The following is a 22,995-nucleotide window of genomic DNA, read 5'->3' as shown; positions in this document are numbered from 1 at the left end:
TTGCTTGCTGCTCAGGAGACCACAGTCATATTGGAGGTAATTCATATAGCTTTTATACCTCGCAGTTAAGGCCAATTCAGTCTCCAGGAGCTTTTTTGCAGTAGCCCTCGGTCTTTAAATGGATACTGCTTTCAAATTCCGCAGGGGATGTGGATGATCTGTTCAGCCCTAAAAATGTATGGATGTTCTCAGCAGTTTAACTCTATTGCAAGACAAGATGGCATGTAATTGCATACTCCATTAAAGATGCAAAGGAACCTGACTCCACTGCTGCTCAGGAACTGCTCTCCTTAGCTTGAAGTGTTAGTTAACTTAATTCCTCAAGCACAGTATGCTATTTCTGCTGCAAGCTGCTTAAATTTCTGCATCAGGGTCTTTGAAAATTTTTGTCAGTGTTACAGCACTGTGTTGTCTGTGCCTGCAGAGAGTAAAAGGAGCTGATTGCACCAGCTGAGTATAATTTTACCTTTTCTGTAAATGTAAATACACCTGGTTATCTATGGCATGTAAGAACCTCCTACATCTCTTAGCCCAGAGATGGAAGGAAGACAAAGTCCCTACCAGAGAAGAATGGCAGACCAAGCTGATGGACTATGCAGAGATGGCGAAATTGACTGGGAAAATCAGAAACCAAGAGGACCAAAATTTAAATAAAGAATGGGGGAAATTTGTAGTTTATCTAGGAGACCACTGTAAGCAGTTGAACTCTTTGGCAGGATTTTAAAAACACTTGTAATGTAACAAGAATGATGGATATAGTGGAGTATTTTTAAAAATGGAGTGACTTAAAATATGCAGAGGAAAAGGATTAGTAATGGAACCTGTGGAGAGGTGGAGGGAAGTCCAAAGATTTGGGGGAATCTTTGTGTATTTCTCTTTATTTCTGGTTATGAATGTAAATTTTAATTTGTAAAATCAAATAAATAAGTTATATATAAAAAAGACGTAATGGCATCTGGGGGGAAAAACTCCAAGTGACCATGCCTGTCAGTGTGCATGCTAAGTGTTCGGATTCTTCTGTCCAGTAAGTAGTCCAAATTCCCTGTCACAAGTGGCAGCCCAATAAAGATTTCCTACGCTGCTGACATGATTTGCTAGAAATGTGGCTTGCCCTGTGTAAATAATAATAATAATAATAATAATAATAATAATAATAATAGATTTGTACCCTGCCCATCTGGCTGGATTGCTTCTATGTGCAATAAAGCTTTTTGCTAAGAAATGTTGTTGCTGGTTCCAGAAGAAACAATTTGGTTGTCTCTTGCATAGCTCCATGGCCCTTCTGTAGCCCAAGTATTTGGAAGTGAGTTCTACCAAAACAAGGGAGACATATTCCCAATGTAAACGTGATAAGCTTCAGGACAGAAGTCCATCTTGAACTTTCATTTATTAACTGCCCTGATTTGAGCTGCTGATGATTTGGTTTGTAGGGCCATGCGGTTATCTTGCAGCAAAACCCCGTCAAGTCTCCAAATGGTAATCTCTTAGGTAAACAGCGGGTTATTCAGAATCCACAATAAATTAAAGGCAAAACCCATTGATGATTAAGGGATTTTATTAATCTGATTCTCCTGTGTGGATAGACCAGTCCTGAATAATTACCACTGTCAACAGTGAAAACATATCCACATAACATTATTGGCGTTCACTTATTTTGGTTTTACTGGCTGCACAAAGGGGATTTGAAAGTGAAATTACTTTTACTTCCTTCATTTAAGTCACAGTTCTGCCTCCCTTGCATTCTCCGGTTACAGCGATAAAACATATTAGCGTCCCACTAGTGTCCCACTTCACAAATGAGGAAACACTTGCTCCTCACAAACACACTTCAGGATATCAGCAGAAAGTTTCTGATTTCCTCCCCCACCCCCTGCTCAGTCATCTCCTGATGTAATGTACTTCTGTGTCTTTTTTTTAAAAAAAAGTTGCTGATACCATCATGTTTGTGCCTGTCTGTTTTTCTAGATTTCACACACCCCCTTTCCTCATATAAAGCAGCAGGGCTGTGGGTGGTGCTGTGGTCTAAACCACTGAGCCTCTTGGGCTTGCCAGTCAGAAGGTTGGCAGTTTGAATCTGCGGTGTGGGGTAAGCTCCCATTGCTTTGTCCCAGCTCCTGCCAGTCTAGCAGTTTGAAAGCATACCAGCATGAGTAGATAAATAGGTACTGCTGCGGCGGGAAGGTAAATGGTGTTTCCGTGCGCTCTGGCACTCATCACAGTCCTGTTGCTCCAGAATCAGTTTAGTCATGCTGGCCACATGACCAGAAAAGCTGTCTGGGGACAAACTCTGGCTCCCTTGGCCTGAAAAGCGAGATGAGCGCTGCACCCCATAGTCACCTTTGACTGGATTTAACCATCCAGGGGTCCTTTACCTTTTGTTGTTGTTGTTGTTTAGTCGTTTAGTCGTGTCCGACTCTTCGTGACCCCATGGACCAGAGCATGCCAGGCACTCCTGTCTTTGACTGCCTCCCACAGTTTGGGCAAACTCATGCTGGTATCTTCAAGAACACCGTCCAGCCATCTCATCCCCTTCTCCTTGTGCCCTCCATCTTTCCCAACATCAGGGTCTTTTCCAGGGAGTCTTCTCTTCTCATGAGGTGACCAAAGTATTGGAGCCTCAGCTTCAGGATCTGTCCTTCCAGTGAGCACTCAGGGCTGATTTCCTTCAGAATGGAGAGGTTTGATCTTCTTGCAGTCCATGGGACTCAAGAATCTCCTCCAACACCTTTACCTTTACCTTTTATATAAAGTAGCGTGGACAAGTTAAGTTTTACCTTTACATCTTAACAGATTTTTATTTTTGCATGGTGTGATGCTTATGAAGCCAAAAATGAATGACTAAGCAGTCTCCAGAATTTTCATTTCCTTAAGGTCGAAATCTTTAAAAAATGATTACTATCAGAAACATCAGAGTTTTGTGGTGCCTTAAAGATTTGGAAATCTCTTGTAAGAAAAAGTTTTGGGGGCTCAAGCCCCTTTAATCAGATGCATTGCCACTGTTTGCCAAGTTGTCCTCAAGTATAAATTAAGGTGATCATTTTCACTAGTATGGCAACACTGCATTTTTGTATCCATTCTAGTTGTTTTTATGATTTCTAATATCCTTTCCCCCCCTTTTTTCTTTTCTTTTTTTTACAAGAAGTGGACTTTTGGTCAAGTTCTTTTTTTTCTTCATTAATTATGTTGTCCTAGCAGCTGAATGGAATAACTTCATGATCTAACAACAGTCTTTACTCATGCCATTTTATAAATAGCCTTCAAAACATTTAAAGAACTTACTTTAACAAAGGCTCTTCCACCTTAGGCGTGTAAAATTGGCCCCATGGGATCAAAACATTTCCAGCAATTATAAAATGAGCCCTGAAGATTTTATTTCTCCTTATCAACCATGAAATACCACAGGATGTTCTCTTGCAGTCAAAGTCTGTTTAAATATGCTGTGGCCTGCACTGTGAAAGCACAGTCCAACTTCCCTTTTGTTCTCCTTGTGTATGTGGCCGAAGCTGCATCACAGCTCCTCATCCCAGCCTGGTTACTATTAGTGTGAGATAGAGTGCCAGCCATCTGAAACAACCTACCTGCTTTGCATGTCTGTGCTTCATCAACATGGTTAGTGTTGAAATATTTGAATTTATGCGGAGTAGCTCATATTTAAACATAAACAAGTCTAGTACATTGCAGCATTCTCTGAATCAGTTTCTGATGGCTGCTTGGCTTGGCCATGAACACTTAATTTGACTCCTTAGCCCAGGCATGTCCAAAGTCTGTTTTTGGGGCCTAATCTGGCCTGCTGGTCGGTTTAATCTGGCCCCTGTGGCAGTTTATTTCCTGGGGTAAAATCCAAAAAAACCCTCGACAACTTCAATCCCAAAGAAACAACTTTGGGGTAAAATCATAAAAAAGCCCAACAACTACTTCAATCCTTTAAAAAGTCAACAACTTTGGCTGGCCTGTTGATTGACCCTTACGGCCCTCCACTTCATCAAATCTGGCCCTCTTTGAAAAAAGTTTGGACACCACTGCCTAGCCTAACAAATCAACAAAAAGCCTAGGTTCTAAATTGAAGTTCAGTTGCTCTGGCAATGAGTAACATGGCCAGAAAACAGGTAGAAATTTGCAGATACAAATCTGGTGAGTTTCGTGGGATGGGTTAGGTTGCCTTAGACAATCATCCTTCTGCTCCCAGGCAACAATTTGGGATAATAATGCTCACCCAGCTTAAGGGTTGGAGTAGGCTTCTAAGGGTTACTAAAGTTGTTTTGTGTGGGAAACACATCATACTTTCTAAAGTACTATACAAATTGTAGCTACAAAAGTTGTGGGTAACAGGTGACTATGCACTTTTATTCTGATGCCTAGGAATTGGAATTTTCCAGTCCTGTTGGTAATGTCTGTGATCTTTAGTCTGAAGCCTCAGTGCTGAGCTGGTTATGGCATAGCAGTTCGTCATTCAGGTCAGACATAAGGGCACATTAGTGTGCTGAGTGAGGAGATGCTCAGCGTGTTGCTTCTGTTTGAGAAGAGCAGTTTGCTTGCTGCTAGCAAGAACAGATGATTTTAAAGAAAGGGTGGACTTCAGTCTCATGGAAAGCTACTGTGAGCTAGAAGGCAACAAACCCTTCACATTTCTCTGTATCTCTCTCTCTTAATGTGGATAACAGTTACAGTAAAAAGGTTGGCTACCAAACTGCTGTTGCAGCAGAGACCATGCCTTGTCAGCTGCATCTTGCAGCCAGCTGGAGTCACCCAGAGGCAAAGTTTAGTATGCCTTGTCTCATTCTTTAAAACGGCACTGAGTCTTTCAAACAAACCACTGCCTTCTTGATTTTTAATCTTTAAAATGCTAGTAAAATTCTGGCAAAAGCAATGCTACTTCCCTTGGTTCTACCTGCATCCATCTCACTTGGTTGCGTTCATCAAGTGAGTCCAATGATTTATTGGGGGGTGGCGAAACAACCTTCAGTACATGAGATGTATCACCATCATCATGAGCCTGGTCCAGAAACCTGGTTCAGTGTCCTTATGGAATTTCTGGAGAACAAGTACCGCAATTTAGGAATTTGCAGATTGCTTTGCTTGGTCATACCTAATCTAGTCAGGGCCAATCAGAAACCTCTGAGAGCTCAGAAGCAGAACAGAAGCCGCTCTGAGCCCAGCCTTGGCTGGGGAGGGCGGGGTATAAATAAAAAATTATTATTATTATTATAAAGTAGAGGGAGCTTTCCCCTATTGTCTGTTCTCTACTACCTGGTATTCAGCAGAATACTGCCCAAGTATATGTAAGCTCCATATATCTATCATGGCAAATAATTACTGATAGTAATTTGTCCATGAGTTTGTCTGAAGCTTTAAAAAAAAATGTCATCCAAGCTAAACGACAACCCTTCTTTGTTCCAAGGTCCAATCCCTGGCATATCCAGGCAGGACTGGGAAAGATGCCAACCTGAAACCCTGGAGAGATATTGCCAGTCAGTGGCATGGTTTTCACATAATACTAAGTCTTGGTTTGTTTAGTCTAACTATGATTTATTTGAATCTATGAACCCAAGCCTGTACACTACCCGTAGTTTGCTTTCTGCCAACAAACTACAGTGTGAAGCCTCTGTTTGTTTGCTTGTCTGTGAACTGACTTGTGGTTTGTTAGAGAAACCGTGGTTAAAAACAAACCATAACTTAATGAACACAGGCAATATAGACATTACTAAGGTAGCTGGACCAATGATACAACCTGATCTAAAGCGGCTTCCTTTGTCCTTTTTCTCTCTCTTTCTGTCAGCAACCTATCAGTGCTTGAATTAAGTTCCAGAGATGCTACTGCTTTTGTGGGATCTTCCGTATGTAGGGACCTCCTAGATCAGAGTGAAGTTACTCTTGTTATGTAAATATCCTTTTATTAAATCATTTGAAAGCTGCTGGTACAGTATTATTTCCCCCTCTTAAAATTGAAGTTTAAACTCTACAGCAAATGCTGGCAAGACTCCCACACTCTTTGGCAAAGGTTTCCCTCCCACAACTATTCCAGGCAGATTTTATAACTTCATAGCCTTGCTGTGTTGGAAGGCACACTGAAGTAACAGCAGGGACTTCGTTCTGAAAGACATGCCCTCCCTGCTGTGGGTTTTCAGCAGGTGTAGGCAATTGGTGGTTGGAAACCAGCATTAAGGCTAAATTTGTGCAGCATGGCCTTGTGGATATGATTAGCAGGGCGAACATCCTAAATATAGGAGTATTTCCAATGAGGAAGAATTGTATTTATAAAAGATTCCATTTATACAGTAAATTACAAGGGAACACAATGAATTTTGACATATTTCAATTTTTTATCAAGAGTCAGAAAACAGGATTATTTGTTCCCATTTAACAAATGTAATTGAATGGATTAAAACTGATAGTGATTATCATCATACAGTGCAAAGAGAGAACAAGCTTGGCAACTTGGTTGTTTGGTATAGCTAGCATTTAAACTGCCATAAACAAGCTTTTGATGCGTCTGCAAAATTGTTAGGCTGACATCTACCTAGCCATGAGGGCTGACTTTTGACACCAGGACATTATTAAAGCTCAACATCAATTCTGAAATAAAATTATTAGATAACTGGCCCAGAAGAGGGTAGAAATCTAAGTGAATGAATCAAGGTAGTTCTGGCCTTTGAAGTTGCCCGGGTGGGAGTCTGCATTAGAACCTATGTAAACTGCTGTGTGCTTCCTTTTAGAGAGCTCAGCGTAGTCAGAAATAAAGTTACATGCAATGGAATCGCCACCGGAACTGGAGAAAATTCTGCTTTTTTCCAAATTGCGGAAGGTATTGATGGTGCTTAAAATGGCCTTGCTGAATTGGACCAAAGTCCATCAATACCAGCATTCTTTTTCCAGCAGTGGCCAGTTTCTGGGAGCTCACAAGCAGCTCACAAGTGATCATGTTCTGTTTGCCACCAGCATCCAACATTCAAGTACGCTCTGAACATGTCGGTTCTATTTACCTGCCATGGCTAATAAGCCTATCCTTCAATAGAAATACCTATTTTCAAACCCATGTTTGCTGGTGATGGCTGCCACATCTTTTGGTTGTAGATTCCAAAACTGCTTGTGTGAAGAAGACTCTCTTCTTCCTGTTAGTGGACTGGGGATCTGTAGAAGTTGAGTAGTTCCTCAGGTGCCACTCTTTTAAAGTGTTGCGCGTAGATTCTTGGTGAGGGTTCTGTGCAACTTCCACTTCTTTGATACTTTGGGTGAATTTTCTGTGGGGGTTTTTTAAAACTATAAAATGCAAGGAAAGGTAGTATAACTTGTTTGAGAGGGGGATTAAAATGTGCATGTTAAAACACCACACTGGGCACAAGGTGGGTGTAGTTGGCATTAGGAGTAAAAGAGAAGCCTGTCACGCTTAAGCAAATTTATTTCCCTTTGAATTCTGTAGAAACAGTAGACTTCTGAAAGAGGCTATAGGGTTTTACCATCCTTTTTGTCAGCTGCAGCCCCACCTGACAGTGATTCTCATGCCAAGACTTGAACAGAAAAATAAATGAATCTCTGTTACTTAGTATTTCTGTAGGTCTTCTATAGAATGCTTGGAGTAGCAATGTGCCGCATATAACATTTGCACAGTTACAATCTTAAGAAATGGAAAGAAAGGGAGTAGAAGGGAAATGGCAGGTGAGTTTGGGAATTCCAAAACTAAGAGATGGTTCCTTAAACAGGTATTTCAACAGGCCAGTGGACTCTGGGAGGGGTGAGAGTTCCAGGTCACTGCATTTCATATTTGTTCTTTTTGCTAGGAAGCCAAAACGGACGCTTAACCATGCCTAATGAATCTCCACCTGGCTTCCCCTATTTCCTTTGTTGGAAGGAAGCAAAATAAAAAAAATTCCTTCCAGTAGCACCTTAGAGACCAACTAAGTTTGTTATTGGTATGAGCTTTTGTGTGCATGCTCACTTCTTGAGATTCACAGGAAGCAGTTCACATATACAGAGGAATGCTTCTTTGGAATGGACTCTCCATTGAGCTGGATGGGGCATCTCTTACAAGCATGAGTGATATAGATGGGACTCTCCATCCTGTCAACTGTATCCAGAGTATCTCACTTTTTTCTTTCTGTTCATTAATGCATTGTCTTCATCCAATTCAAGGAGCTTCCATGAATAGTAGAGGCTGAATTGCTAAGGCCAGTTTCATTTTCACATCAAAAGAATATATACTATGGAAGGTATTCATCATGAATTCTATACTAAATCTATACGGTTTCATTAAATTCACAGTTGGAGTTGCATTTCTTTCAGCATGGTGGAAGGTGGGTTCGTAATTCTGACCCAAGAAGTTTATATGCTGTTACTTCTTCTTCGCCCAGCCTTCCCAGAAAGCAGATACAGAATGCCTTTCCTTCAGCCGCCTTGCCAAATTGCAAGCTGTCATCGCTTTTCATCTGGGATTGGACTGTGCACAGGCATGCATGTGTATCTCTGTGCTGAACTGTTATTCTGTGGGAGCACTGAAAAAGCACAAAATAGAAATATGTGCAGTATTCAGTTCACAGATAGCCCCCACTAAAAACCATGTGTCTGCCCATTTGGACTGCAAAAGATATGCTTAAAAGTTTGTAGGCAATGCCTATCAAAATCTTACAAACCAGGGAACTAGCTCGATTCCCAGTGGTCTGGAATGGGGCTTTTATGCCCTGCATAGTTCTTTGTCTCTCTCACATAACTAACAACAGCAGAATAATGTATGCAAAATGAGAAATTATGCACAATTGCTGAAGGTACATATTTTGTACAAGGTGCAGTATTCAGGGTGCTTTTTGGAGCAAATCTTGATCATCACCATTATTTTGTAGTGAAGAGTATACACGGCACTGTCTATGGATTGTGGATTCAGCGACTACTTAGGAATTTTTTTTCACCATCGTTTGAGAAAGCTGAGTATTTGTACAAAGAGTTTGGCAGGCGAAGCAAATTGCTTTCCCATTATTGGGGTCAGAATTGTAAGCAGTGTGCCAAGAACCAGAAAAGGGGGAGGAGCAGGTGAAGGGGCAAATTGAATGAATGAATTTTGTGAGCCCAGCAGGGCAGCCTTCGGTCTTTTCTAGTGATACAGAGAAAAATGGAAGAGCATGGAGCTCCCAGGAGCATCCTTGTGGGAGGGGTGCCTCTTTGGGGTGGCATTTTCTTTGAAGCTGAATGGAAGTGACCTCTCTTATCCCCTTTCAAATTTAACCATTTGAGTCCCAAGGATGGATGGCATTTTGGCTGGGTTTCCAGTACACCTGTAATCCTCCCCAGGCCCACATCTAGTTCTGGCCTCCCCCCTCTAGGATAGGGCTTGGCAGACTTGAGTACCTTCCAGTTGCCTACCCTGTTTAATGATGACTGAGCTTGCTTACCATTCAAATTCTTGTATGAACAAAATTCCCCCGTTCTTTCTTTAACGGGAAGTACGCAGATGAATATGATCAGAATGCCAGTTTGCTTCCCAATTATACTCTTCTAAAAATGGAACATTTAATATAGCACTTCATAGAAGAGTGTCTGAGTATAGCCCTTAAAAATAGGATTTGTTTGAAGAAATGAGCACACAATTCTCACTTCCTCATACAAAGCACACTAATAAGAAACCAGTTTGGCTAAAAAGAGAATGTTGCAAAGTCTTTTAAAATGATCATTTGTGTCGATGCTGTGTTCTCTCTCTAACGCTGGGTGATCCTGATTATCATAATTTATATTTCTGTGCAAAGCTGTGTGGCAATTTAAGTTAAAATTGTAGCTGTGACTGTCTCCTCACCCCCCACCCCACTTTTTAGCAATGCAGGAAGACATTACAGAAGGCTCCAATGTTTGTTTGGTGAATCTTTTGGGACGTGTAGAAACTTTATCCTCCACTGTAAGCTTTTAGTCATGTTCTCCTATGCCAGCCTTTCCCAGCCTGGTGCCCTTCTGATGTTTTGGGCTGCAACTCTCCTCAGTCCCAGAAAGCATGGCCAGTGGTCAGGGCAACATTCAGTTAAACCCACTGAATCAGGAATGGGCTTTTTCTCTCCTGGGAGTTTTTTTTAGCGTGCCTGGGGCAACAATAGTTAGCGGCAGTCTGGAAAGCCGTTGTAGGACACTGATAAAGAGCATGAGCTGTGCGCCGGAAGGTGCAGTTCAATTTTCAGTCATGAAATCAAGATTTCTCTATTACAGGGATGATAATAATACGAGTCTTGTCTTTTGGAATAGTGCAGTGATAGTTGTGGTAACACACATGAAGCAGCGAGGAAGCGGCCATCTCCCATATAAATGTATGCAGAATTGCAGCCCTTGCCTCTTAACGTAGCCTAGTTGCTTTTAAAAAAGGGAAACAAACTGGAGGATGTGACTCAACCCAGTAGAAGGAAGGAAACATTAACTGAATGCAGGCAGAACTTGTGACAAGCCTGTTGCGGTGTGCAGTTGCTTCTGAACATAGCTTGTTGCTTACAGGACCAAAATCTTTCACTTGCCAGCAGTGTTCAAGATGGTTGTTTAGTGCAGCGGTAGGTAACCTTTCCCAGCCCTGCAAGCCATATTGAAAATACCTTACGATCTGCTCTTGCAGCCAACTTGTTTCTTTCAGTTGTGTGATTGGCCTAGCTTGTAACTGAAAAGACATCACACTTTCAGGGTGTTCTTATTCTAGAAAGGTTAGCCTCAATACAACACATGAGGCAGAGCTTGGGAGATCTTGGAATCTTGGTTTGTACATTGTAACGGTTGCGAACTAGTTAAGTGGCGTTTTATTTCCTCTTTGTGCTTGATCCGTTAGTATTTGTAGCATCCTACTTTTAATCCTCTGTGCAACATGAAGTTTAGAAACGTGCGCATGTGTGCTTTCGTCTCAAAATTTACATGAAACGGCAAGCATCAATCGCTTTGGATAATAGAATCTTAGAGTTGGAAGGAACCCCAAGGGTCATTGTATAGATATATTGTAAAAATGTGTCTTTTTCCTCAGGCTGTCCCTTGACCCTCGTGGCTGGGCCTTGCTTTATTTGCTTTTATATGCTTTCCCACACTTTTATATTACTGTTCTGCTGGTTTTAGGTTTCTATTTGTTTTAATGATACTGATTGCTTTTTTATATTATATGCTGCTTAGAGATTTTTTAAAATATCAAGTTGTTTATAAATGCCTTTCAATATATAAATGAAATGGGGAATTTTGGAATGCTAATGCTTGCCTGTAAGCCTAAGCAAATTAGCCTTGGGCTTCACTTTTCATTGATCTTTGAGTCCTTTGTTTTGTGTTGTTTGCATGTTTTGGTTCTTAAGCATGTGGACTTGTCACCAAAGAACCTATTATCCAGAGATGCGGTCAAACAAAGTGCAAGCTGCAGTTGCTGTTGTTTAATGAACTGTGAGACTGTATGTATGGTGAGTGCACTCTTAAAAATGCTGGGATATGCTGACGCTGAAGGGTAGTATCTTTTTCCGTGCCGACTAGTTTTCTACTACGTAGAACAGCATGGTTTTGCTACGCTTAGCTTTTCACAGTTGACTGGAGGCAATGTATGTGCATGAGAGAAAGAAAGGATAGCGTGTTCTTAACATTTCAAGATCCACCTCAGTTTGTGATTCATACTGGTATTTCTATATAATTTTCCATTGCTCACCATATTTATGATATTCTCTTGTGGGTCTTGGATAGAATGAAATCACGAGGGCCTGTCCTGTGATCATTATTAGTCCAGTATCATGATGGATTATATTATTATTTTTCATACTGTGATTTCATCTCATTGCTGTTATTATTTACCTGAGTGCACCACAGACTATTGCTTGGCTTTCTCCATAGCTGGCTTTTTACCTAGCGATGGCCCCTGGAAGCAAAGCTACAAAGCAATAGTTTAGTAAGAGGAATAAGTCTGTTGCCTGCTGTCCATCAATGGTAGGTAGCTTAAACCAAACACATGAAGCCATCTGGAATCCAAATAGCTGCACACTGTGCCACTTCCTACCACAGCCTTTGTGTCTCTCAAAAACCAGCTTCTCAAAGTTAGAGACCTGCCAGAAGGGCATTTGACGCAGCACAAGGCATTCTAGTCGGAAGAGGAAACCGCAGAGATTTTTGTGCACATATGAATGCATGCATGGAAATTTAAATACTGCTGTTCTGAGATACAGGGCTGGCTCATTAGGTGCACCAAACCTTGTCTTCCAGGCCCGACATAGAATATATTGGCTGTTGAAGCTTGTCATATTCTGTTGGGCTATCTGTTTCCTTGTCTTAACCTAGGATTTGCCAGCATCGGGTTTGTGTGGCTTGTCATGTCATCCAAACCAAGAATCTCCAAGCAAACCACAAGCAGTTACCAAGATTTGTTGATAATAAACCATGAGCCTGGATTTGGAGAAAACTGCATGCCAGACACACTGGGTGACAAGTACCAGGGGTTTGTTGTTTCAGGCACAATCAGTCAGTGGCAATAAAAATATAAAGTGGGTTTCCATTACGTTTTATCAATGTGCTATTAATTGGTAGAAATATAGAGTTGTTGAAATATTGACTGTTATATTCAAAAGTGGGAAAGGAATCTTAGTACACCATTGTCACTTTACAGCAAAATGGAAACCCGATCAAACAAAGCTTACAGGAGAAGGTATTGGACGCGGGATGCACTTTCAGTGAGAGTGTTAGTCTAAAATTGGAACACGCTAGGGAGGAGGTAGAGTATTTGCAGTGGCATTCAGGAATGTGGTTGCAGAATATAAGGCTGCATTTACTCTGTGTATTCTTCCTGCCTCCAAAATTTCCATCTCTCATCGATGGCTGTATAAAGGGAAAACTCCACACCCTTGCATTCCACCGCATGTGTGGCCAGGCTTGTTCTTTGAGGAGAGTTGGTAGCTATTATAAGGAAGGCAGCAGTTTGCTAGAAGAAAACATATTTCATTTTTAGGAAACGGGATGTCTTGGATACTACATACTACAAATCTCAGTTTTTTCCTCCCTTATGAAGGGTGTCCTGACAATTTTGATACCTCAGTGGGTCAGCCAGTCAGGGGGACTCAAACATTATTACGTAAAATGTATATTTTTGTTTGTGATGACTAGTATATTTTAACTTTGAAAATTGAAAGATAAATGGATGTGAGGTGGAAAATAAGGGTTGTGCAGACAAAGTCCCCGTACCATTTCCTTGTGCAATTCTTTTCTTCTGTAGTTGATCATGCACGAAGCTGTGGGTCTTAACACATCCTTCATCAACTTTCCCAGGGCAGCATCTGTGGTTTTCTAAATATGACAGGGTTTACTTTGATTGAGAGGCCTCTCATTTTCCTATCTTGATATTTCTTGCTTGAGTTGTCCAAGACCAAATTCTACTTGGAAAGCATTTTTAGTGCTCCTTTAAAGTTCTGATGCTGACTCAGTATTCAGACTATAGGAAAGAGCTCTTACATTTTGCAGGTGTGCCAAAGAGCAATTGAACTGGTTTGCAGTTAAGCAATACAGCAAGTCTTGCACATAATCCACTGCAGTGGTTTCATTTACTTTCCTTGTTACTTCCTCTAATTTTTTTAGGTTCCTTTAAAGTACTCATCTTTAAAGGAAAAAAGTTTTATCTTTGTGTCCTTCTGAAAGTGAGTTTTTTCTTACAGTAGTGTGGATTTCTGCAAATGTGGCTGCTGTTGATTATCATTAACTTCTGGCAACCATCGACTTGATTCCATTATGACAATAATAATAATAATAATAAATTTTATTTATATCCCGCCCTCCCCAGCCGAAGCCAGGCTCAGGGCGGCTAACAACAATCAAATAATCCAACATTCTAAAAACATTTCATTCAAGACAAGATGCCTCCCCGTGCCTAATTTGTCAGGCACAATTCTATGGGAGCAATCTTCTATTTTGTACTAAGTGGGAGAGTGACACCTCACCCTTCATGATCTCATGCATACAAAGAGGAAGAAAACTTATGAATACCAGCTGCTGGGAATCGCAAGAGGGGAGAACACTGTTGCATTTAGATCCTGCCTTGGGGCTTCCCATAGGCATCATGTTGGCCACTGTGAAAACAGGATTCTGAACTAGATGGGCCTTTGGGCTAGCTAATCCAGCAGATCTTCTCTTGTGTTCTTGTGATGGAGTGGTGTCTGGGGTGTGTGTGTGTGTGTCCCCTTTTCATTTGGCATCCAAGCTTTTCTGGGGGTTTTTATGACAGCAACACCCATCCACCCACAGTATCTGATTCTAATTGCCTTCAAAATTTGGTGTGAATTAATTGAATTCTTGTGCTCAACTCTTTGAAGGCATTATTAGAGTGTGTGCAGAATGGGAAACTGACCTCTCCCCTCCCCCAAGTCCTTTATGTGTGCTGGAGAATTTGGAAGGGGGCAGACTTGTGACCAGTTACGAATAATGATTGACCACAGAGGTCAGTCAATATTTGTGGGCCCCTGGTCATTTGCATCAATCTTCTTCCAAGGAACTCAAGAGTTGTCAACATATGGTTCCTGGTTAGTTTTCCATCCAGGTAACGTACAAGACCAATCTTGCTTAACTTCAAGTAATAGAATGACATCAAGTGTGACTATAGACCATTTTGCTGATCTGCAAAGCAGTTAGGCGAATTTACTAGTTAGGGAAAAATCTCGTCTCCGTAATGGGGTGCTAAAGAAAAATGATTTGTGAGCCAGTGAGTTTCTGTGGTGTCGATTGTTCTTTGATTTAAAATGCATTCATTGCTAACATACATGTGCAGTGCTATCCTAGGATATTCCATCTTGTATGGAGTTTCCAGACAGCTGGCAACAAAATCGACTTTCAGAAAGTGCATGTTGCGCCAAGCCATCTTTGAAACTGCCACACATTTCAAGTTTGATGAGAAAACTGATTAATGTGAGGGGGTTTTTTTTCTTCCTATTTTTGCAGCCATCTACATAGCACATCATGATGTTAGTAATGTGTTGTGGGAGGAGCCTGTTGGGAAATAGCCACTGCCCAGGCAGTGTTGTAATGTTTTGAAGCTAAGGCATGAAACTAAAATCTCAAGGACCGCCACTCCCCATATGAACTGACCCTGTGATCATCATCTGAGGCCCTTCTTCATGCGCCCCTTTCATGAGAGGTCCAGAGGGTGACTACACAAGAACGGGCCTTTTCTCCAGTGTAGGGCTGGGTGGTGTATCAATATGATGTGTTGCGAATCACGATGTCCACGCGCGCTATGTTAAAAATCACGATGTGGGGGAAACCATGAAGCCAGCCACTGCTTCTCTCGCGATTCCTGCCGCCTCTCAGCTCTCCCCTGCCTCTTGTAGGGGTCAGAGAACCACAAGAGCAGATGCTGAAGAAAGCAACCTATCTGGGAACTTTCCTAAGTAGTATAGACACCCACAAGCTCCTTGTTTTAAATGCAGGCACCAGGCTGGTTGGTGGCTGAGAGAGATGCTAGTCTGAATTTCTTGCTAGGAGCACCTTCCCCCCTTTGTTCTCTTTGGCCTCTGCTGGCAGGGCCCTCCCATGGGTGCCTCCTGATACCCCAGCTCCTCCTGAGAGACCCAAACCCCACCAGGGCCCCCTCAAGACCAGAAAGCCCTTCCCACCTTGCCTACCAAAAGCCCCATGTTGCTGCCCTGTTGTTTTTAAAAAAACAATCTTTCCCTGTTGTTTAAACCTCTTTCCTCCCTTCTCCTTTCTTATTTTTTTTTCAATTTTTTTTTATTGATTTTCCACATTTATAACAGATATAACATACAAAACACACAAAGAAAAAGACATTACAATACTAAAAAAAGAAACAAAAATATAAACACATATTACTTCTAAGACCCCCTTTAATTTTCATTGTTAACTGCCTTCCTCGAATCCCCCCAACTGAGTTTCATTGAATCACCTTGTAACAGTTCTCCAATATCTTCTTTCTAATAAAATTAACTCCTTCACTTTACTATCTTCTTCTCTTTTCATAATAATCTAAATCCATAATGTTTTACAGTTCATTCTTTCCTCCCTTCTCCTCTCTCTCTCTCTCTCTCTGTGTGTGTGTGTGTGTCTGTGTCTCCCTCATTTCTATATCTCCCTTCTCCCTTCGCTCCTTCTCTGTGTTTGTGTCTCTGTGCTGTTTCTACAGAGCCAAATACCTGGCCAACTCCATTAAAAGAAAAAAAGGTTGGCAAAAAAATTGATTTAGATGAAGAAGAGGGCCCGGCAAATGGTGGATTAGCACCATTGTCTGTACTGAAAGCAGGAGGAGAGCTACAAGACTAATATGGCTATGCGAAGAGTGAATTTTGATGAATTCTCTCTGATGTGGTGAAAGGCATAAGAGGCATCCTTCCCAATGTTGAAGGCGCTTGCAAAGAGGTTTTTAGCTATCCCAGGAACAAGTGTGCCATGTGAAAGTGTTTTCAGCATGGCTGGCAATGTTCTTCAAAAGCAAAGGGTGTTTCAGCTGCTAGAGAATGCTGAAATGCAAATTTTTCTGGCATATCTTTTTAAAATTGTCTTAAGAATTTTTTGTTCTGTAAATTTTTATCCATTCTTTCTAGTTTGGCCTGGTATAGAAAATTGACAATCAGTCAAAAGAACTGGTGGTGTGGGATGTATACATGTAGTCAACTAAGACCCGATAGTGAATTATATTTGAATATCTAAAAGTGTGGCACAGAATTGGTTTTTTTCTTGTTTAGTAATATAATTAAATTTTTTGAAAACATTCTCTCACCTTACCTTTGATATCTACAGCTTTTAATTTTAGAGAAAATGTGCTAATTTAAAAATGATCTGTACGTTAAAATAACAGTTGTAGCAATATGTTAAAGATAATTAAAACTTTGTCATTTTTAGTTCCCTAAGTAGTAGCAGTTGCCAAGACATTGTTGCGTTCTCCTCTACATAGTTCCATCCTCGTTCCATACATTGTGATATATTGCTGTATCACAATATTTACCTGGTGATATATCTCCATGTTGAAAACCAGACATCGCCCACCCTACTGCGGTGGTTCTACATTTGTGGAATGCTATCCCCAGGAAGGCTAGCCTGGTACTTTTGTTAAATATCTTTGGGTGCCAGGCAAAAAGATTCCTTTTCTCACAGGCCTTTGGCTAATTAAAACAAATTGATGGTGTTTTAAATGGTGTGGGGGTTTTTTTTGTTATTTATTACTATATTATGCATTTTTGTGTTTTCATATTGTACACTGCCCTGTGATAACCTCAGCTGAATGGCAGTATAGAAATTTAATTAATAATGATGATGATGATGATGATGATGATGTAGTACTGGGACAGACCAATCTCCTCCCTCTCTCCTTCAAGACATAACGATTTGGGATGGTAAGGGCCTTGGCATCTGTTGTGCCCAGTGCCATGCCTCTAAAAGAAATCTGCTTTTCAAGTATTCCCAGATTGATTACAGAGAAATAAATAGAGAAAATTGGTAATGTAATATCCTTCTGTAGAAGGATTTTGTTCCCTCGGTGCAAGACAATGCAAATTGTCAGTTTATACAAAGCTCTTCATGCAGGAGAACAGAATGTCAGTAGACGTCAGATCTGAAATGTCAACATGCTTGATGGAGTCACTAAGCAGTTATTCTGTGGTTTCCTGGGATAGTGGGTAGAGGGAGAAAATACAGTTCACTTCCTTGTTCATTTCAGACATTCAAAGTAGTGCTAGTTTGAATGTCTGTATGAAGGCTCTGATGTCCTCCCACCCCATTATTTTGCACTATTCATCTTTAATGAGGAACAGGGATTTTTTGATTGTGACTCTGGGACTGCAGAATAACTTCAAGTGGTGTGGTTTTGTACCACAGTCATGGCCTTTTGGGCAGCTAAACAAGACCCATTTGCACAGGGAGGCCTTTGGGCAATAAATGATAAAGACTTTTTCTGAACTGCTTATGATCTAGAATTTGCTTTATGACTATTTTAACGTACTGCAGATACTGTTTTAGTTGGCTTTATTGTTGTTCTTGGGATACTTGCTTTTTTTAAAAAAAAAACCTATGGAAACAGAGTTTTCCATATGGAGTGTGGGGCTTTGGTTGTTGAATTTCAGTACAGGATTGAGTTGGGGCTAGGAAGTCCATCCTAGAAACTGCGCAGAGATCAAACCCACCTCTGACCACAGGCAGCTGTTATCAAAAGTCTGCTGCTGAATCTTTAGCAGACGGGTTCAAACTGTAGTTCAGTTGGTGAAAAGGGTAATTAAGTTCCAGTTGATGCAGTTGCTGTTTTCCCTTGGGGTAACCCCAGAAATCTCTGTTAATAACTGGCTGATGTAATTACAGGGCTGCTACACATGGCAATGTACATTCTACCTGTGTTGATTTTGGTTTGACTGGTACCTGTTTGTTTCTTTCAAGCCAAGCATTACTAAAGTAGCATAAAAATTTATTGATTATGGGAGAAGCTTTTGTGGACTATACTTTTTAAGGTGCCTCAAGACTCTTTACTGATATACAGTGATATACAATGTATATCCAGTGGTACCTCTGGATGTGAACGGGATCCGTTCCAGAGCCCCATTCGCATCCTGAAACAAACACAACCCGTGTCTGTGAGGGCGCGGGTCGCGATTCGCCACTTCTGCACATGTGCGTGACGTCATTTTGAGCGTCTGCGCATGCACAAGCGGCGAAACCCAGAAGTAACGCGTTCTGTTACTTCCGGGTTGCCGCGGAGCGTAACTTGAAAACGCTCAACCTGAAGCATATTTAACCAGAGGTATGACTGTACTGATATACAATGTTAGTCATACTGGCAGTATGTAAGACCTATTGGAATCAATTGACTTGACCCATTGAAATGAATGGGCCTACTCTGTGACTTAGTCGGTTATCACCCTTTGTTGCTTTGCTGTAAGAGACTAACATAGAAACCATGCAACCTGACTTCCAGGCTTTCTTATAAGATTGGTGCCATCTTCTTGTAGGAACTGCAAAGGATGGTGCATGGGTGCTTGGGCACTACTTACAAAATTCAAAGAGGAGTGTCCACAATTTAATCTTTTTATATCTTACAGCTTGATCCCCCACCTCTGGTCCTATACAAATTAAACTATATTCAGACTGACTACAACTCCAGATTTGCTCAGCCTCCAGAGGCTGAATTAAATGTTTTTCTAGGTCATGGCTGGCTCATGTATCTGTACTGTTTGGCCATCCTTGTGTTGTAAGCAAGTTAAGTAATCCTGGGACAAGTGGGCTGTCCTCATGAATCAAATAGTAGGTAGTTAATTTCTCCTGTTACTCCGTTACCTTTTGATGTTTTGTGCCCTTTTCTCTCTCATTTGCACACTGCTTTTTGAATAAATAAACTGATGGCCATGCTTTTTATAATATGTTAAGGAACTCCCTGGCCTTACTTTTTAAATACCAGAGTAGACAAACTATGATCTAATATGGATGGGCCTATTATGGGTACAGTAGAGCAACATATTTTAATTACTCATTTTTTCCTAATTATAAAACAGATAAACTAAAAGACACTTCAGCACATGGTGTGTTTAATCCCCACTGGTTGTGGGAATTGTACTCTGTGTTTGTGTGTCTATTTAAATTTGGGATATCCAACATCACATTAAGACTTTTCCTCTCAATCCCCCTGTGCCCCATCTGCTGTGGAGGGTTCCCTAACACTGCAAAACAGATTTGGGGAAGGGGAAATCTGTTGTGCAAGGGGGCTGACAATGCTTTATGTCACCCATATATTTCAATATTTTATTAGATTTGGTCACCTGGAATTGATTATACTTACTTTTCTGAGTGACAAATACCAGTATATCTTAGGCTGGGTTGTCTAGTTTTTCATATGTTCTATTCTTTCATCTTTTCAGGTTTCACAGATAAGCTGCTACGCCTGCCTTTTAAGGAGTGAGAGTCTACAGAAGTTTCAAGACAATATTGTCACCTGGTAAGCGTTTGTTAGATGTTCTTGCCTATAAATATCTTTTCCTCACTCTTTGTGAGAGACTTTGATTTTTACTGTTCAAAGCTACACATAAGCTTGCTACCTTACTTGCAGCCATTCCTTCTATGTGGGGGCTGGATTACTGTTTCCTAAAAGGGAAAAAAGCACGATATGTCTAGAATTTAAAGGTATATCTGACTTCATGCCAATTTAAGAAGCAGGGATTCTTACAAAGAATTCTGGGAAATTTAGGTTGATGATAATGTAGATTTTGCCTTCCACAAATTTTTAGAGTTGTATCAGAAGCTGTATGTGTGGACTTCTGCACATGCAAGAGGACTTTCCTCTTGTCTCCCTGCATGCCCCCAAAATCTGCTCCAGGGGGTTCTTAAGACTAGATTTTTAGGATATGTTGAAGGAGAGAAGGGGGGTGTTCTGTAGCATGAATAGAAGTATTGTGCTAGCGGAATAACTAATGTTGGATACAACACTTTATTTCCAGGGTTCCTTGGTGAGAGGATGGACTATTAATTTAGCAATCCTGTTTTGACAGCAGATACAAACCATGGTTTGCTCTGTTCGGATGTAATGACAAACTGGTTTCTGTGAAATAGATTACCTACTGGTGAGCTTTCAGACCACCCTCTGGAATCGTGATACAGCCCAAAGACCATTTTGTAAAATAGCCAAACTGTGGCAAGTAGCCTTGCCTGTGGCAAGTTAAGATTCCCTTTGAGCAGCCGAGCAAGAAAGCTCTTGAAAAAATGGAAGAATACCCTTTCTTTTTTCTTTCAGGCTATCGGTAATGCCACAGATTACCAACATAGGTTTGTTTGGGCATGCAGACAAGTTCATATTCTTATGGGCTAGGAATTTTTGTAGACCTGTTTGTCAAGTGTGATAAAGAATGGGCACACTCATTCCTCCAAATGTTACAGTTTCCAAAACATATTTCCTGGTGATTTGGGAGGTTGATTTTTTTACTCTCAGGTTTCAGCTGCTCAGGTAAGCAGGCCAGCTCCCATCTTGTGCAGGATTAGCAGTCTCTTTGCCCAGAAAGCAAAGCAGTAGCTATCCAAGGAAACCAGGGCCGTCTTTGGGTTTTCTGGCACAGCAAAACTGCCCCCTGCCAGCCTTTTCGCCAATGAAATGAGAAAACACCGAAATACATGATGTAGTAGAACATGGTCATCTTCTGTGGTTTAGCATTCACAGTGGCTGTTCTCAAGAAATAATGATGGCAATTGTTTACAGTTGACATGTCCAAATTGGTTGGTGCTTTTCTGACTTAATGATGGGTTTCTGACTGGGCCCACATCACTGAACAGTGGTGAACTGTGAGGTTGTCTTTCCCCCCCTTGCATGTTCAGTTACTTGTGACAAGATATTTGTTACCTTGTAATACTGAATTTTATGTTAAAACCTCACAAGCTAAGATGAAGCATCAGATATGTCAGTCCCTTAGTCAACAAATTACAGTGGTGCCTCGCAAGACGAAATTAATTCGTTCCGCAAGTTTTTTCTTCTTGCGAGTTTTTCGTCTTGCGAAGCAGGGTTTCCCATAGGAATGCATTGAAAATCAATTAATGCGTTCCTATGGAGACCGCTTGCCAGGCTGGCGGTGCGGAGAAGGGCTTTTCTCCCCACCGCAAGCCTTCAGGACAGGTACGGGAACAGAGGGGAAGGCACACAGCGCTTCTCCTCTGTTCCCGGGGCTTGCGGTGGGAGGAGGGTTTTTCCTCCCCACCGCCAACATTCAGAACAGCATTCTGAATGTTGGCGGTGGGAAGGAAAACCCTCCTCCCACTGCAAGTCTTCAGGACAGCCATCTGAAGGCTGGCGCGGGGAGAAGGTCTCTCCGCCCCACTGCCAGCCTTCGGAGGAGGTCCGAGGACAGTGGGGAAGACGCGCTGCGCTTCCCCGCTGTCCTGGAGATTTCCCTATGGGCTTTCGTCTTGCGAAGGAAGCCCATAGGGAAATTCGTTTTGCGAAGCGCCTCCAAAACGGAAAAACCCTTTCGTCTAGCGGGTTTTTCGTCTTGCGAGGCGTTCGTCTTGTGGGGCACCACTGTACTTGTAATAGGGCCTCTGATTCCAATTGAGAGGACTTGGAGGCTTGGTAACATTGGCTCCACCTGCTGATCACACAAGGTGCTCTTAGGCGGCTCCTGTTAACACTCTCTCTCTCTCTCTCTCTCTCTCTCTCTCTCTCTCTCACACACACACACACACACACACACACACACTGCTATCTGAATAGCAACTGTGGCGTTAGCAGAATTCTTGCCATATGCATTGCAGCTGCTCCCACTTGTTGCATATGTGTTTTGGATTCTACCCAGGAGTGAGCAGCTGAAGTGCATAGTAAGGAGAGAACTCCGTTGGAGCCTCTGTTGCAGTTCATTTTGGAAGGGACCGGGTCAATGAGCCCATCACCTATCGGTTGTTTCTGTGCGATCAAGCACTTCATATGCACAAAGCCCTCACCTCCTTGGGACCTGGGACTTTGATCCTCTGGGGTCTGAATTTGGCCACCAGGCCCCACATTTCTTATGCTTATTTGGTGTGTCAGAAAGTGTTCAGGGGCATTAAGGTTGTTCTCTGCTCTTTACTCGGGAGCATTTAGTCACTGGGAAGTGTTTGATTAGGAACAGGTTATATTGATACTTTCAAACTATTTTTACCCCTTAATTTTTTAAAATAAAGAGATGTGGATACTAATGAAAATAGGCTGGTATTTAAGCAGGGGCTTAAATGCACTACAGTGGTACCTCAGGTTACAGACGCTTCAGTTTACAGACTCCACTAATCCACAAATAGTACCTCGGGTTAAGAACTTTGCTTCAGGATGAGAACAGAAAACGCGCGGCGGCAGCGCAGCAGCAGAAGCGGGAGGCCCCATTAGCTAAAGTGGTACCCCAGGTTAAGAACAGTTTCAGGTTAAGAACGGACCTCCGGAATGAATTAAGTTCTTAACGCGAGGCACCACTGTACTTGCTTTCTTTAAGAGCTCTTAAGGATCTTCAATGCACAATTCAGTATTCCAGTAGCCTCTTCAACCTCTCAGTGGCTTTTGATACCATTGACCATGGTATCTTTCTGGAGTGGCTGTTGAAGTTAGGG

At 41.6% G+C, this 22,995-nt stretch overlaps 1 protein-coding gene across 4 annotated transcripts in view; it reads left to right on the top strand.

Moving 5' to 3' along the window:
- CYRIB (CYFIP related Rac1 interactor B) overlaps positions 1-22,995 on the top strand; it is a 67,655-nt gene that overhangs the window by 24,272 nt on the left and 20,388 nt on the right. For 3 of the 4 annotated variants that reach the window (XM_083622274.1, XM_083622273.1, XM_083622275.1), the window contains exon 2: positions 19,800-19,876. The gene's annotated coding sequence lies outside the window, so the exon portion shown is untranslated. Of the gene's footprint in view, positions 1-10,431; positions 10,509-19,799; positions 19,877-22,995 lie in introns of those variants that run through there. The other variant, XM_083622276.1, reaches the window with a different exon arrangement.

Source organism: Podarcis filfolensis (genome assembly GCF_964270895.1).
Source record: "Podarcis filfolensis genome assembly, chromosome: 7".
Classification (NCBI taxonomy): domain Eukaryota; kingdom Metazoa; phylum Chordata; class Lepidosauria; order Squamata; family Lacertidae; genus Podarcis; species Podarcis filfolensis.
Note: the sequence above shows the minus strand (reverse complement) of the source record. Positions and strands in the feature narration are given on the sequence as shown.